At 53.5% G+C, this 12,851-nt stretch overlaps 1 long non-coding RNA gene across 2 annotated transcripts; it reads right to left on the reverse strand.

Annotated features, from left to right (window-relative positions):
- Positions 1-133: 133 nt before the first annotated feature.
- LOC109451952 (uncharacterized) lies at positions 134-4,838 on the reverse strand. Of its 2 annotated transcripts, XR_002138066.3 has the most exons (5): positions 4,750-4,838; positions 3,979-4,088; positions 2,666-2,754; positions 1,894-1,975; positions 134-636 (listed from the first exon to the last, which is right to left on the reverse strand). It is a non-coding gene; the product is annotated as an uncharacterized LOC109451952 (long non-coding RNA). The 2 variants fall into 2 exon arrangements; XR_012492189.2 differs by having other exon boundaries at positions 134-1,975.
- Between the last annotated feature and the right edge of the window lie 8,013 nt (positions 4,839-12,851).

Raw genomic sequence — 12,851 nt, forward strand, 5'->3', positions numbered from 1 at the left:
ACCGGAGCCCGGGATCGGACGCCTAGGTCCTCCGCCCGCGTTTGGCGGGCGCGCGGCTGCTCCTGGGCTCTCTCTCCAGCAGCCCGCTGTCACTAGCGTCGCGGCGCCTTTGCTGTGGCTTTAAGAAGTTCTCCGGATCCCCCCCACACACCCGCCACCTAGGCCCGGCCCCGCCCCGCCTCACCCCGCCCCCTCATGGCTAATATTTGGCAAATTCTTTGCGGGAGGCGAGGACTGGAGGGTCCCCGGTGTAGACAGCGAGTCCCGGAGCCTTGTTGTTGGCGCTTAAAGACTGCCTTCTGGGAGAGCCAACCCCTCCACCTGAAACGCCAACCTGTTTCTCTTCCCTGGACCCTCGTGGAAATTCCACCCACCTTTGGAGGCTCAGCTCAAAGCGCTCCTCCTAAGAGAAGCCCTCAGTGATGGTCCAGATGGGACTCAAGGGGCTTTCTCACAGCACTGGCAGGCTCAGAGCCACTTCCACCATGAACATTCATCAGCTATTCATGGATGCCCACTATGTGCTCAGACTAAGTGGCTTTGCGTGAAGTGTTTGTGCTCTTTCTCCTGACCAGGGGCCCAGGTGGGCTATGTGGGATGCATCTTGTTCCTCCAGACTCAGGGCGGACCTGAAACCTGATGGGCAGCAGGACAACTCCTTGAAAGGGATTGCATCCACAACAGCCTCAGGCTTGGAAAGCCCTGGGCTGGGATGGACCCACAAAAGTTCCTCCACCTGAGCATGGCACCAGGGACACTGGAAATGGCACTGTTGGCAGTGCTCAGAGTCTCAGAATTGGCTCTGCTTGTCACTCAGGCCTGAAAGTCAGCCTCAAGTGCCTCAGCCAGAGACTGGGGGAAACTAATGTACTTTTCAGAGCATCTGTGAGCCTTACATGAGAGGAGGTACCTGTGCAGCCCCTTCCAATTTACGATCCCCCGGATGGAAACGCTGCTTTGGACAGATTCAAGATAGTTGACCCGAAGGAAATCCACCACATACTCTGAAGGGCTACTTGGGTGATAGGAGTATGGGGGCTTTTTTGTCTCTATTTTCCCTTTTCTGTTGACTAATGTAGTTATAGTCCTTTTAGGATGAAAACTATCCTTTCTCTCCCAATTGAAAATAGTATCATTGGGAGTTTTCCTTTGTAAAACATTTAGAAAACTTAAGCAGTAGAGGCAAAATCAGGACTGTATAAATCACCCCAAATTTAGGATTAAAATTTCGATGAATACCCTTCCATATGTCATTCCCGGCACACAGCCTCTCTGTCTCTGTCTTTTGCACACACACACACACACACACACACACACACAATTTTATATAAAGACCACATGTGCTGCTTTATAATGTGTTTTTCTTTTTCACTCAGTAAGGTCTCATGGAATTTTTTGCGTATCAGTATATAGATAAAGATTTACATTTTAAAAGAGTGTTTTGAAAAAGACTCATCTTTTAAAGGCTAACCGCTCCTCACTCCTACCTCCCCAGCCCTACTCAATTCTCCCCTGGGGGCTGCCCCATCTCTACATCTCTGTCCCAGCCCAACATGGCTTCACCCTTAGGGGTCTACAGGGACTCTCTGCTCCCAAGTAGAGCTGAACCAAGAGGCAGGTTGTCAGGCGAAGGCGAAGCTGGGGACCCCAGGGGGCGGGCATGACCCAGGGAGGGTGGGGGGAGAGAAAATCAGCACATCCCCTGAGGATGGAGACCAGATACATGATAGCACCAGAAGGGAGGACAGGCCTCCTGCCACCCCTTTCCCCACCATTTCCCCATGCCTTAAGGAAGGCAGAAGTTTCTGCCTGCTGTTTCAAGCAGCATTGCTTGAAAGAGAGGGTGACCTTGGCTACTTTTTGGGAAACGTTTGAGATTTCAGTAAGACTTACCTGAATGACTGATTTCCCCAGATAACATGAGACTGTTGAATGCTGACACCTCTTCAGGGGTACATTTTTGCTAAGTGCTTGGCTGTGGAAGGCCAAATGGAATCTTGCTCCTCCATAGCTCTCCCCCTCCTCTTTTCCACACTAATCTTCAAGTCAAGTGAGCCATCCTTCTGCCTCTGAACAAGTCAACCCCGAGCTCCCACCCAGCTTTCTGGGGCAGGAGGGATTAGGAATCTCAGAATCAGGTCGACTTGGGGACATGTCCCAGGAGGAAGAGGTGGCTAAGGACAGTCTCTCTATAACCGGATGGGCTGTTAGAGGGTCTTACAGCCTGGCTCATCAACCCCAGATTCCTCACACCTCTCCCTCCAATTTCTTTCACCCAAAAAAAAGAAAGTGCTTGTGAAAGGCAGGGGCCAAGTGGCCCTGGTGTCACCACTGCCAGTTCTGCCCCTCTGCCAGCTTGGGTGAGAAGAACCCTGGCAGTGACACCTCCTCCTCCTTTTCCCAGGCCCCAGGGCTGGAGAGGTGGAAAGGAGGAACAGGAAATGAGGCCCCCTGGGATTCCCTCACTTCCCTATTGCTGCCCCTCTCAGCCCCTCTCTCATCTTATCAACCCACTGAGCATCCAGCAGGCTGGTCCTGGTGGGGTGGGAGCAATGATGCACAGGGTGTGTGTCCAGGATGAAAGAGTCACCGTCTCCAACAAACATCAAATTATTGACACAGGTGGATACAAAATATGGGAAACTGAATGATTTACCAAACTTACACAGCGCATTCGTGACAGAGCCAGGCTGGAAATCCAGTCTCTTGACTCTTGACCCAGTGCTCTTCCCACAAGAGTGTTTGCCTTCCCATCTTGAGGAAGAAGAATAATAATAAATGAAAAGTCATGATCACATTAGAAAAGGCTTGGAAAACAGAAAATTGCCCGTAACCCACCAGCCTTGATACCGGTTTTCTTTATTCTGTTGTCCTCTGCATGTAGTCAAGGCTTCTTTTCAAGCCATTTTCCATTTACTCAAAATGATGTCACACACACTACCACACCTGTGGCCTGCAGACTGCGCTAGGAAGCTGTTACAATGTGGATTCCTGGGACCGGCCTCTAGAGATTTTGATTCCCAGGCCTGTGGCAAAATCTGTCTTGAAGAAGGACTCCAGGTGAGACTGGACCCCAGGGAGTCCACACATCCCACTCTCAGGCCCTCTTCTATGCTGCTCTTCTACCTCCAAGACCTGTCCCAGCATAAGAAAGTCACTGAGTCCTGACCTTGCTTGCTGTGTGCTCCTCAGTGCAGAGAAGTTTTAGTGTCTGAAGAAGGCTGCTACAGGCATTGAAAAACTTTCTTAGCGAAGCTCTAGAAGCAGATTCTAGGAATTGTCCTCATCCTAGAATCTAAAGGCCATCTGGGTCCTCTCCTTAAAATATGTGGAGTGCTGAGCTCCCCCATGGACCCAAAAGGCTCTTGAAAGGGCTTATACCGCATGGTGTAGGGAGGGCTGAGCGGCAAGTATATGGGGGAGTCAGGGAGTGGACAGCTTAGAGCACAGGGGTACCAGCACCCAGGATTTCTGCCCTCTACCCTGCTGGGCACAGCCTGAGAAGCTGTAAGAGGGTAGATGAGTGAAAGAGATGGGGGTAGCATGTTGGGGATGTGGCAGGAAAGGAATGAGAGCACAGTGAGAGGCCTGGGCTGCATTTCTCAAAGAGAGATTTAGAGATGGAGAGGATCAGGGACCACAAAGTCATACACCCAGAGCGTGACTCAGTGAGAAAGTCTCAGCCAGGCAAGAGAGGAAGGAAGAAGAGAGGGAGTTGAGCCAGTGAGAGGGAGGTACAGAGGCAGGGACATCTGTGGGTCCTGTGGGTATCAGAGGCTGGGGTAGAGGGAAACGGTGGCTGGCTTGGAACCCTGTTCAGGTCTCTTAACATCTCTGGTTTCCTTGTCAGTACGTGGAGCTAATAGACCTTCTGCCAGGACAAACTGGGTCTCAAGTGATGTGAGAGGTAGTGTAAAGGCTGAGGGGTTCTGCCACAAGACAGGAACAGAACCGAGGAACGAGGCTGGGCTGAATTACCTCCTCTTCCCTCTCCTCCAAGCTGCCTGCATCTTCCCATTCCTTCCTTTGGCATCCATTGGTCCCCACAAAGCATCCTTCAGATCCAGTCTACAGTCTCCACTAAGGGCCTTGGGCCAAAAGAGAACCTGTTTGTAAGACCCCCATCTCAGAAAGGACTGGCTTCCCCTCCTAACACATATACCATTCTTGAAGACTCACGTAATGAGGGCTGGGATGAGCGAGACCCTGGGGACTCTGGGATCACAGAGATAAATTAGTCTTAGCCCCTGCTGCCCAAGAGCTCCTAGCAAGGTGACCCCAAGGACTGGAGTTCTCAAGCCCCTCAGCCCGTTTGCCCCTCAGGTACGGACTCACCACACACCAGCCGGTGCATGTATAACATCACCCAAGTGTGCGCGCATATGCCCTCCACAGAGCCACGCTAGACAAATCCCTGTGAGCCGTACCCTCTTCTCCTGTCCCACATCCAGCCTCTCTGAGGTCCTTGGGCATCTGCTTGGCTCACCTCCACCCACTCTGAACTCCCTCCCTCTCTGGGTCCAGACTGCCAGTCCTTCAGAGAGCATGGCCGGAACCATCGGATTAACAGCCAGGGAGGGCAGAAGGGGAGTGACAGGCACCTGTAGAACCCCCTCCCCCCCGTGACAGCTGCAGGAGCTCTGAGTCCCCAGCACCCAGCACCAGGTGGTCAGTGTGAGCTCATCCCAAGGTCAAGGGCTCTGGGTTCTCTCCCCAAGACTGGCTCACCCTTCCCTGCCCTACACCCACCGCTCAAGGCTAGGCAGCCTTTGGTTCCAGGCCATGCTTGGGTCCTTCTGCATTTCAGTCCTTCCCCCTCAGATCATCTCTTCTCTCTTGTCTCTAAACATATTCACTCTCCACCCAGCTCTTCACACAAGACTTACACCCCACACACACATACACCCATGCAGCACCCCACCCCCACTGTGCCCCCAGACAAGGGTTCCTGCACTCTCCTGAAGCAAGGTTAAGATGTTGGGCACTTGAGCACCTCTGTGATCATGTGGCATGCCAGGTTAGGGATGGGCAAGCTGGAGCTTCAGGGAGGCCCTGGGGAGAGGCTGGGTTCCCCCCCACCCCCCTTCCTGGGGAATCTCAGTAGACAGGCCCTTAAGCTCAGGCAGGAAGCAGGGTCCGGTTACCAGGAGTGGGGAGTGGGGGGGGGGGAATACCCAGGGCTTTGGGTAAAGGGAGCTGGGGGGGGGCAGGGGGTGGGGAGAGAGGGACGAAAAAGAAGAGCTGAATGGGATACAGGCCCAGGATTAACCCCTTCACAGCCAGGCTCTTCTCTGCTCCCCATCCTATGTTCTTGGACACAGCACAACGCCCTGGCACAGTCGGGCTGTGCCGGGCCAGGCCTCCCAGGTAAGGCCTCCCTGCACAGCCTTTGGCCACAAGGCGGCAAAACAGCCCCTGCTCAGCCCCTCTCACTCCAAGGCCCTCTCCTGGCTTCCTGTTTGCCCTGTGACTAGGTTAGACTCTAGGTACTTCTGAGCCTGCTTTTCTGCTGTGTGTCTGATTCTGCGTCTCTCAGGGCCCCTGTGTGTCGGCCTGTCCCCAGTGCATCTTCTTTACATCACCACCGTCTTGGGAATTCTGTGAAATCTGCCTGCTTGTCCTGAGTGTAGATTCCGTACCTATATCTCTGTGTCTGTCCGTCTGCTTTCTCTGGAGCTCTGAGTCAGCTTATGTCTCTGTATCTCCATGTCTTTATCCAGGTCTCAGTGTGCCCGCTGCATGTCTGTCTGTCTGGGACTAGGCCTCCATCTGTGAGTCTGTCCTGGGCCTGTCTGCCTCTGGCCTGAGGCCCTTTGGCTTGTTCATCTGGTTAACACTGTAGGGCGGGGATGAGATGGGGACAGACTTATGGGCTGGACCAGGGATGGGTGAAAGAAGGAAGGAAAAGGGGGACACAGGGGGTAACGGGGGAAAAAACGGAGGGGCAAATCCCATTTCTAAATGGTGCCTGAAGCAAGTGGGACAGCCCGGAAATGCCATGGTGAAGCTCCGCCAGGCCCATGGGCAACGGAGATAGGGACGTGGCAGGGAACACACCTGGTCAGGTGCGGGAGCAGGGTTGCACAGAAACAGATGTCAAATGGGGAGGACCCAGAAGCAAATGGAAAGACAGATGGGAAGCTCTGGGTTCTGCACCTAACTCTACTACTAACCCCTGATGACCTTGGGTTAGGCGCTTTCCCTCTCTGTGCCTTAGTATTGATTCTGCTCTATGAAATGAGACAGTTGGCAGACACTGTCCTCTAGAACTCTGTGAGAGCGGGTTGGCGGGGAAGACTTCCCTAAACCCAAGGCAGGAGGCTGGTTGCCCCTTTCTCTCCCTTGAGGAATATCCCTAAGTCCCTTCTAGTACCAATATCCTCTGTGTCTGTGATTCATCTAGGGGCAGGACAGAGGGAAGAATGGAAATTAGACAACAGAAAGGACTTCCTGTCACGCAGGAGGGTGAGGAGGCCCCAGGTTCTCCTCCCAGCAGTCTTGGGGCCCTCTCTGTTGGGGCTGAGGGTGGAGGGGTAGGATGGAGGTGGGGGCTCAGCAGCTGGGTAATTAGCCATTGCTCTCAGGCCCTGGGGGAGGGGCTGGCTGGACTGAGAAACCAACGAAAAGTGACAGGGGCAGTTTTGACACGCGTGGAGCTGACGGGCCCAGGGGGCCGGGGCTTTGGTGTGGAGGGGTGAAAATCCCATCAGATGATTAAAAAATAGGTCAGAGGGAAGAAACCGCAGCCGGCACTGGGTTTGTAGTGAGAATACCATGTAGCTTCCCTAGGGCTGCAGGGCAAAGTGGGGTGGGGGAGCTGAGGAGTGTTTGCAGGGGGCGGGTGAGCCCGGAATGGGGACAGGAAGGCTGCAGGCCCAGTAGCTGGCCCTCTGTCTCCCTCAGCCCTGTCACATGGGGACACTGAGGAATTCTACCTGCAGTCCACCTTCTGACCTCCCTGTTGCATCATCTTCCTCCTCAAAGTCAGGAAGATGCAGCTCTTCCTCTGTCCACCCCACCCCACCCACAATACATATACAAATTCTATTCCAGAAACAAGGACTATTGCCCCTTCTGGAAGGCCCTCGTATGTTCTAGCCTCAGGTCCTCTTGATGCAAAGGGTGCTGACTTATCCTACAGTTTTTGCCCAGGTGGACAAATTCATCTACCACTGCATCTTGCCAACCGCATCCTGCTTGGGGTCCACTTTGGTCCAGCTTGTTCTCAAAGATCCCTTTTCCTTCCTTCTCCCATTTTTCTCCTTCTCAACTCTTGCCATGAAACACAACACTGGCCTGGGAAAGGTATAAGGCAGAGAGCAAGGAGGAATGAGGTAGAAGACCCAGAAGCCCGGGGCAGGCTGAGGAGCCCCAGGACATCAAGTGGAGGCTAAATGACTGCCTGAATTATGCAGAACTCTGATACACCTGGTCCTGTCCCCTCTATCTGAGTAGTTTTGAGCCACCCCCTACCTCATCCGCTTAAGGTTAGGAAGTTCTGTCAGTGTCTTCCCACAGCAGTTCATCCTGCAGCTCAACCCCATTTCCTTTTCTGAGATCCCCGAACCCTGTAATTTGGGAGTGGAAAAGACATCTAGGTTCTCCATGTCATGCTTCAGTCCTCATAAATCCCAGGCACAGGCAGAAAGCAAGTGGGTAACCAGGTGTTCAGAGCAGAGGGACAAACCAGGCATCAGCAATGCCATCTCCAGCTGAGTGGGCACCTGGGTCCCAGCCACTGCAATGGAGGGCACCCAAGGCCATGTTGGTGTGGAAATAGATTGACTAGGTCTCACCTTGAGTTTAACCCCACTTACCACCCCAGATACAGATCTGCTCTGACACGCAAGTCTGAGATTTCCCCAGGAGTCTGTTGTCTCCTACTCACCCTCCTCAGTTACCCAGGAAGTGTCACAAGGTGTCCTGCCAACCTCCTTCCACCAGGGCCATGGGTAGCTGGCGTTCTGTGCAGGGCCCTGAGACAGCCTCTAGACCCGTATGTCCAGCCACAGGGGGCACGAAGCTGCCGTGGCTGCCCATTACTGCTTTCCTCCACATGCCCGCCTCCATGTCTTTCCAATCACCGACACCAGAACCTGACGTGCTGTGTGGGTGGCTATGGTCAGGAAAGACTTTAGCAATTGAAGCGACTGGGAATAAAGATACTGGGCCATGGTCTTTGCATTACACACACACACACACACACACACACACACACACACACACACACAATGACTTGGGGTCACCACCCAAGGCTCCGGGCCACAGGTCCCCACTAATCTGGACATATTGCCAAGTCCAGCTTGTATTTTGTCTCATCCTTGACTCCCAGTGAGTTTGGTAACTGGAAAAACAGGAGTTCTTTCTGATTATCCCACTCTCCCCACCTCAGGTAATTCATTCTCTTGATTTCATTAGACTTAACAATGCTTTGAGGTCAATTGGGCAGGGATCATTGTCCCTGTTTTACAAAGAAACTGAGGTACCCAGAAGTACTTTGTCAAGGTCACACAGCTGGTGACCCACTGCGGGGCCCCTACTCTTGCAGCATGCCTTCTCATGACTCCACCTGCAAAGAGGAGACTCTTGTTCTTCCCATTTTAAAGATGAGGAAACTGATACTCTGGTATTTTTATCCCCTACCCCTCTCTCCTCACAGGATGTCCTACCCAATTCTGGCTCCAAGTCCTTCCCCTTGCTCTGGAGAAATGCAAGACCCTAATGCCTTCCCAGGTCACCTAGTGAGCATTACCCTGTACTTGTGGGAATGCAGGGGTGGAGGGCAGTGGCATTTCTCACTTCTCTGAACTCCATGCCGCTGGCAACTGGGCCCACTGCCACACATGCAAGCTGTTAGGTGTTTCTGTCTGAGTCGGGAGGGGACATGGGCAGCTCTTAGAAATGGGAGGAGGATGCCACTGGGCACGCTCCCTGCCAGGCAGAGCTGCCTCCCTCTCTCTGCTCACTCTGAGGTTCATCACACCTTCAGCTACTAGAACCTGCATGCTCCTCCCTCTTGCTTCTCACCTTGGGACCTGTGAGCCAGTGGCCAAGATGGGGACAGCAGAGCCAGCTGGAGCTACCAGCTGCCTCTCCTCTCTCCATGCCAACCTGACTGCCTGTGATTCTGGGACCCCTGTGTGCCCCTATTGCAGCCTCAGCAGTAGCTCTGGGGACAGCATATGGGGCGTAAGAGCTCTTGTTCTGGGCTGGGAGTGAAGATGGGGCTTTCTTTGACAACTTATATGGGGTCCCATCCTCTGGCCCCAGACTCTTCTCAAGATCTAAAACCCCTAAACCTGCCATCCTTCTTTGACAAACCCAGGGAAGACTTCCAAAAAGATCATCTGAGACAGAGGCCCTGCCTTGCCTGGGCTGTAAGTTCTTCCTCGAGTCTAACCTTGATCTCTTGCAGAGGGGTGGAAGGAAGCAGAAATGAATCGCAGTTTCTTATAAACCTGGTGGATTCTTGTTCCCCGACGACAATACAGAGGAGGAGCTCTGTGGTTCTGGCTCTGAGTCAGGCCCCCTTGCTGGGCGTCCCCCGTGCCATCTCCCTTCGCCCCGCCCCAGACTGGAAAATCAGGCTCATGCCCCTGCCGGAGTCAGTGCTTCCCCTGCTTCCCCTCACAATCTCTCGCTTTCCCCTAAAGGGAGGTATTTCCTCGAAGCTGGGAAAAGTCAAGGGGGCAGAGACTTCACCAGCTACCGGGAGGGGAGGCGGAGGGTGGGCATGGGGCACGGGGTGGGGGTGGGGCTACCTTGCCTTCCTGTCCCACCCCCTCCCCGCTTTCAGCCCAGCTCCCCAGTCCCGCTCTTCTGGCACCTCCGATGTGTGCGCGAGAGCAAGAGCATGGTGTGTGTGTGTGTGTGTGTGTGTGTGTGTGCGCGCGCGCGTGTGCACGTGTGTGAGTGTGTGTGTACACACGTGTATGATTGATATTGAGTGGACCCCCTAACCCCCAAAGGTGAGAGTGGGGTGGAGGAGGGGAGGTGTCTTGCCTCTGGTGTGCCTGTGAGTGACATACATTTTTTCCACACACATGTTCTTCGTGTGTTCCTTGTCCACCTGTGCTCTCCATCCATCCCAGAATCACAAGTCTGGTTGGTACCCAGCTTCCCACCTTGCATTCTGGGGGCATTAAATAGATCCCCCTCCTCCTTAAGTGAGAAGAAGCCTACCCCCGCCCCCATCTCCCGAAAGACCAGGGGATTCAGCAATCTATGAGAAGGCAGGCACTTCCCATCTCAGAAAACATCCTCTTCCTCCCGCCAGGGGACTCTGAGCCCTTGGCATGGGGGCAGGTCACAGGTTTTGCAGATCCTCGGCTTTCCCACCTGCTCAAAGGCTCAAAGAGAAGTGAACCCCAGTCATCAGAATCCAACGCCCAGACCCTCGATGAGGGCAGGCGGGTTTGAGGAGGGTCTCCTTCTGTGGGGAAATTGAATCCTGGGGAGGGGGTGGTGAGAAAGACCTGAGTCAGCAATCTGAAAGACTCACGTGTGCCTACCCCCAGCCTGAGGGCAAGGCGAGGAGAGTGAGGGAGCTGAAAGAGAAAGAGAGATGGAGAGGCAGAGAATGAAAGCAGGCGAGAGAGACAAACTGAGACAATGGATAGTCAAAAAGAGAGCAGAGGGCAGAAGTGGGGGTGGCCGGGCATTGGGAGTAAGAACCATGATGTGGGGGTGCATGCAGAAGGGGTCAGGGAATGGCTGTCTTTTCCCTTTCTTCACTAGCATCACAGATATTAGAAAGGTCAGCAATGAAAAAAATCCAAGTCTTTCATCTCAAGAAGAGGAAATTGAGGCTTAGTGATAGAGTCACCAAAAGGGAAAATTGAGCCAGGGTAGGACCCAGCCTCCTGGCTCGTTTTCTCAGCCCAGAGAGAATGGGAGGACCAGGCAGCTGGGACACTCAGGCACAGCTGGGCACTTCCAGTGTCCTCTATGGGTGGGTCTGGGTGGTGGCCTGGGGAAGGGGACTGGAGACGTCTCTTGCTGTGTAATTGCATGGCAAGCGCACTTCATCCTTTTACATGTTACAAACCAATAAAAATGGCAAAACTTTCTAAAGGATGCGTTTACCCTACTTGACATAGCATTGAGATGAGGGGATGGGACCTCCTCCCTGGGCACTGGTACCACTGATGCACCTGGAGGAGGAGGTAGGAAAAGGGACCAACAGCCATTGAATATCCAGAAGAAAAAAAGAAAGTCTCCTTTACCCATCCCAATTCAACCCTGATCTCAGGATCACCGGAGTGCTCTCTTCCTGACGGAAAGATGGAGAGGTAGGCCCTGTCAAACTCTAGGTGACATTGATGTGGGCTTGGGGTTTGGGGGTGGCTGGGCCTTCGCATTCACAGCTTGGTTTCTTCCATCTGCACCACCCCTGCCCGAAAGACTACCAGGGGGACTTGGCCCAGAGAGGGGAGGGGACTGCCTCCAGGTTACACAACCATCTGGGAGGGAGGTGGGAGAATGCCAATGGACTGCCAGGCAGATAACCAGGCCCTGCTCGTGTGACCCACTGTGTCCTGTCCCACCCTCAGCACCAACTTGGCTCTCCACTCCCTAGGGAATTGGAGCTGGAAGAGGCAGATTGAAAGGTGACTCTCTGGGGAACCCAAGGGTCCTCATTCTCAGCCCCTCCCCACCTGCAAACTATTCGATGAGGCAGCCCTGGAATAATGTCACCCCTACATTGAAGACTGTCCAAACCCCTGGGCCCACAAACATTCTAGAATGCAGTACCTATAGCCCTGCCATCTGGGAGCTCGCCAGCCATCAAAAACCTCCAAAAGAAGCCACTTTTCCATCTCTGCCTCTGACTCTTCTGAAAATTTGGGGGGGTTATAGGAGGGTTTCCCACCTCCTTAGTCATCCTAGGAAGCCAAGCTGAGTAGCAATGACTGATAGTCACCCGACCACAAGCCAATTTTGTGGTTTCAGTTGTTTCCAGGAGCAGCAAAGCAGAGCTAGAGACCCTGAGCACCGGACCTCAGCCCCTGCCCCGGGGCACTCAGTTCTGCCCTGACACGACTCAGCTCAAGCCCAGGAGGGCCTGGAACTGCCCCTACTTCACAGATTCACATGGAAGGGTTTGTAACCGCTAGGAATACTTCTCCCCCTGTCCCCTCCATGTCCCCCTGGCAACTTCACTGATTAGGCTGGCTGCTTCCTAGAGCCAGGTGAACTCGTTTCTTTTTGTTTTCTGTTTTCTTTCTTTCCTTCTTTCTTTCTCTCCCTCTACTCTTTCTTTCCTTCCTTCTTTCCTTCCTTCCTTCCTTCCTTCTTCCCTCCCTCCCTCCCTCCCTGCCTCCCTGCCTCCTTCGCTCCTCTCTCTCTCCCTCCCCCCGCACCCCTGGCTTTTCCTCTCATTTATGTGTGGCAGGAATAATTCAGGAGCCATAGCAAGGAGAACAGAAGCTGCTGGAGGGTCCCCAAATGTACATGGCCTATCAGGCCCCAAACCCAAACCTACAGACGCCAGGCCCAGCCTCCAGCTCCTTCAGCTGTGGCACCCATGTGGCCCCTGCAATCCCCAGGCCACGTGTGCTCACCTCCCTCGTGAGCTGGGAAAAGATCAGGATTAGCAATAAGGGTTACTTCTCACAGAGTAGATTTTAGAAGAATTTCAGAAACACAGAAAGCCAAAATGTCAGAGCCAAGAAGGAAATTAAAACAGCCTCGTCTAGTTCCTTCCTTTTTTTTTCTTCAAACTGAGGAACGGAAGCTCTGAGAAGTGATGCAATGTTCCTAGAGCATGGTTAGAATGAAGTCCTCACTCTCAGAACAGGCTCTAACCACCTCCCCTCACTGACCAGCAAGGTGTGCATTCTCTCTCCTTC

This window comes from Rhinolophus sinicus, chromosome 12 (assembly GCF_057876585.1).
Source record: "Rhinolophus sinicus isolate RSI-liver-muscle chromosome 12, RSI-T2T, whole genome shotgun sequence".
NCBI classification, from domain to species: Eukaryota; Metazoa; Chordata; class Mammalia; order Chiroptera; family Rhinolophidae; genus Rhinolophus; species Rhinolophus sinicus.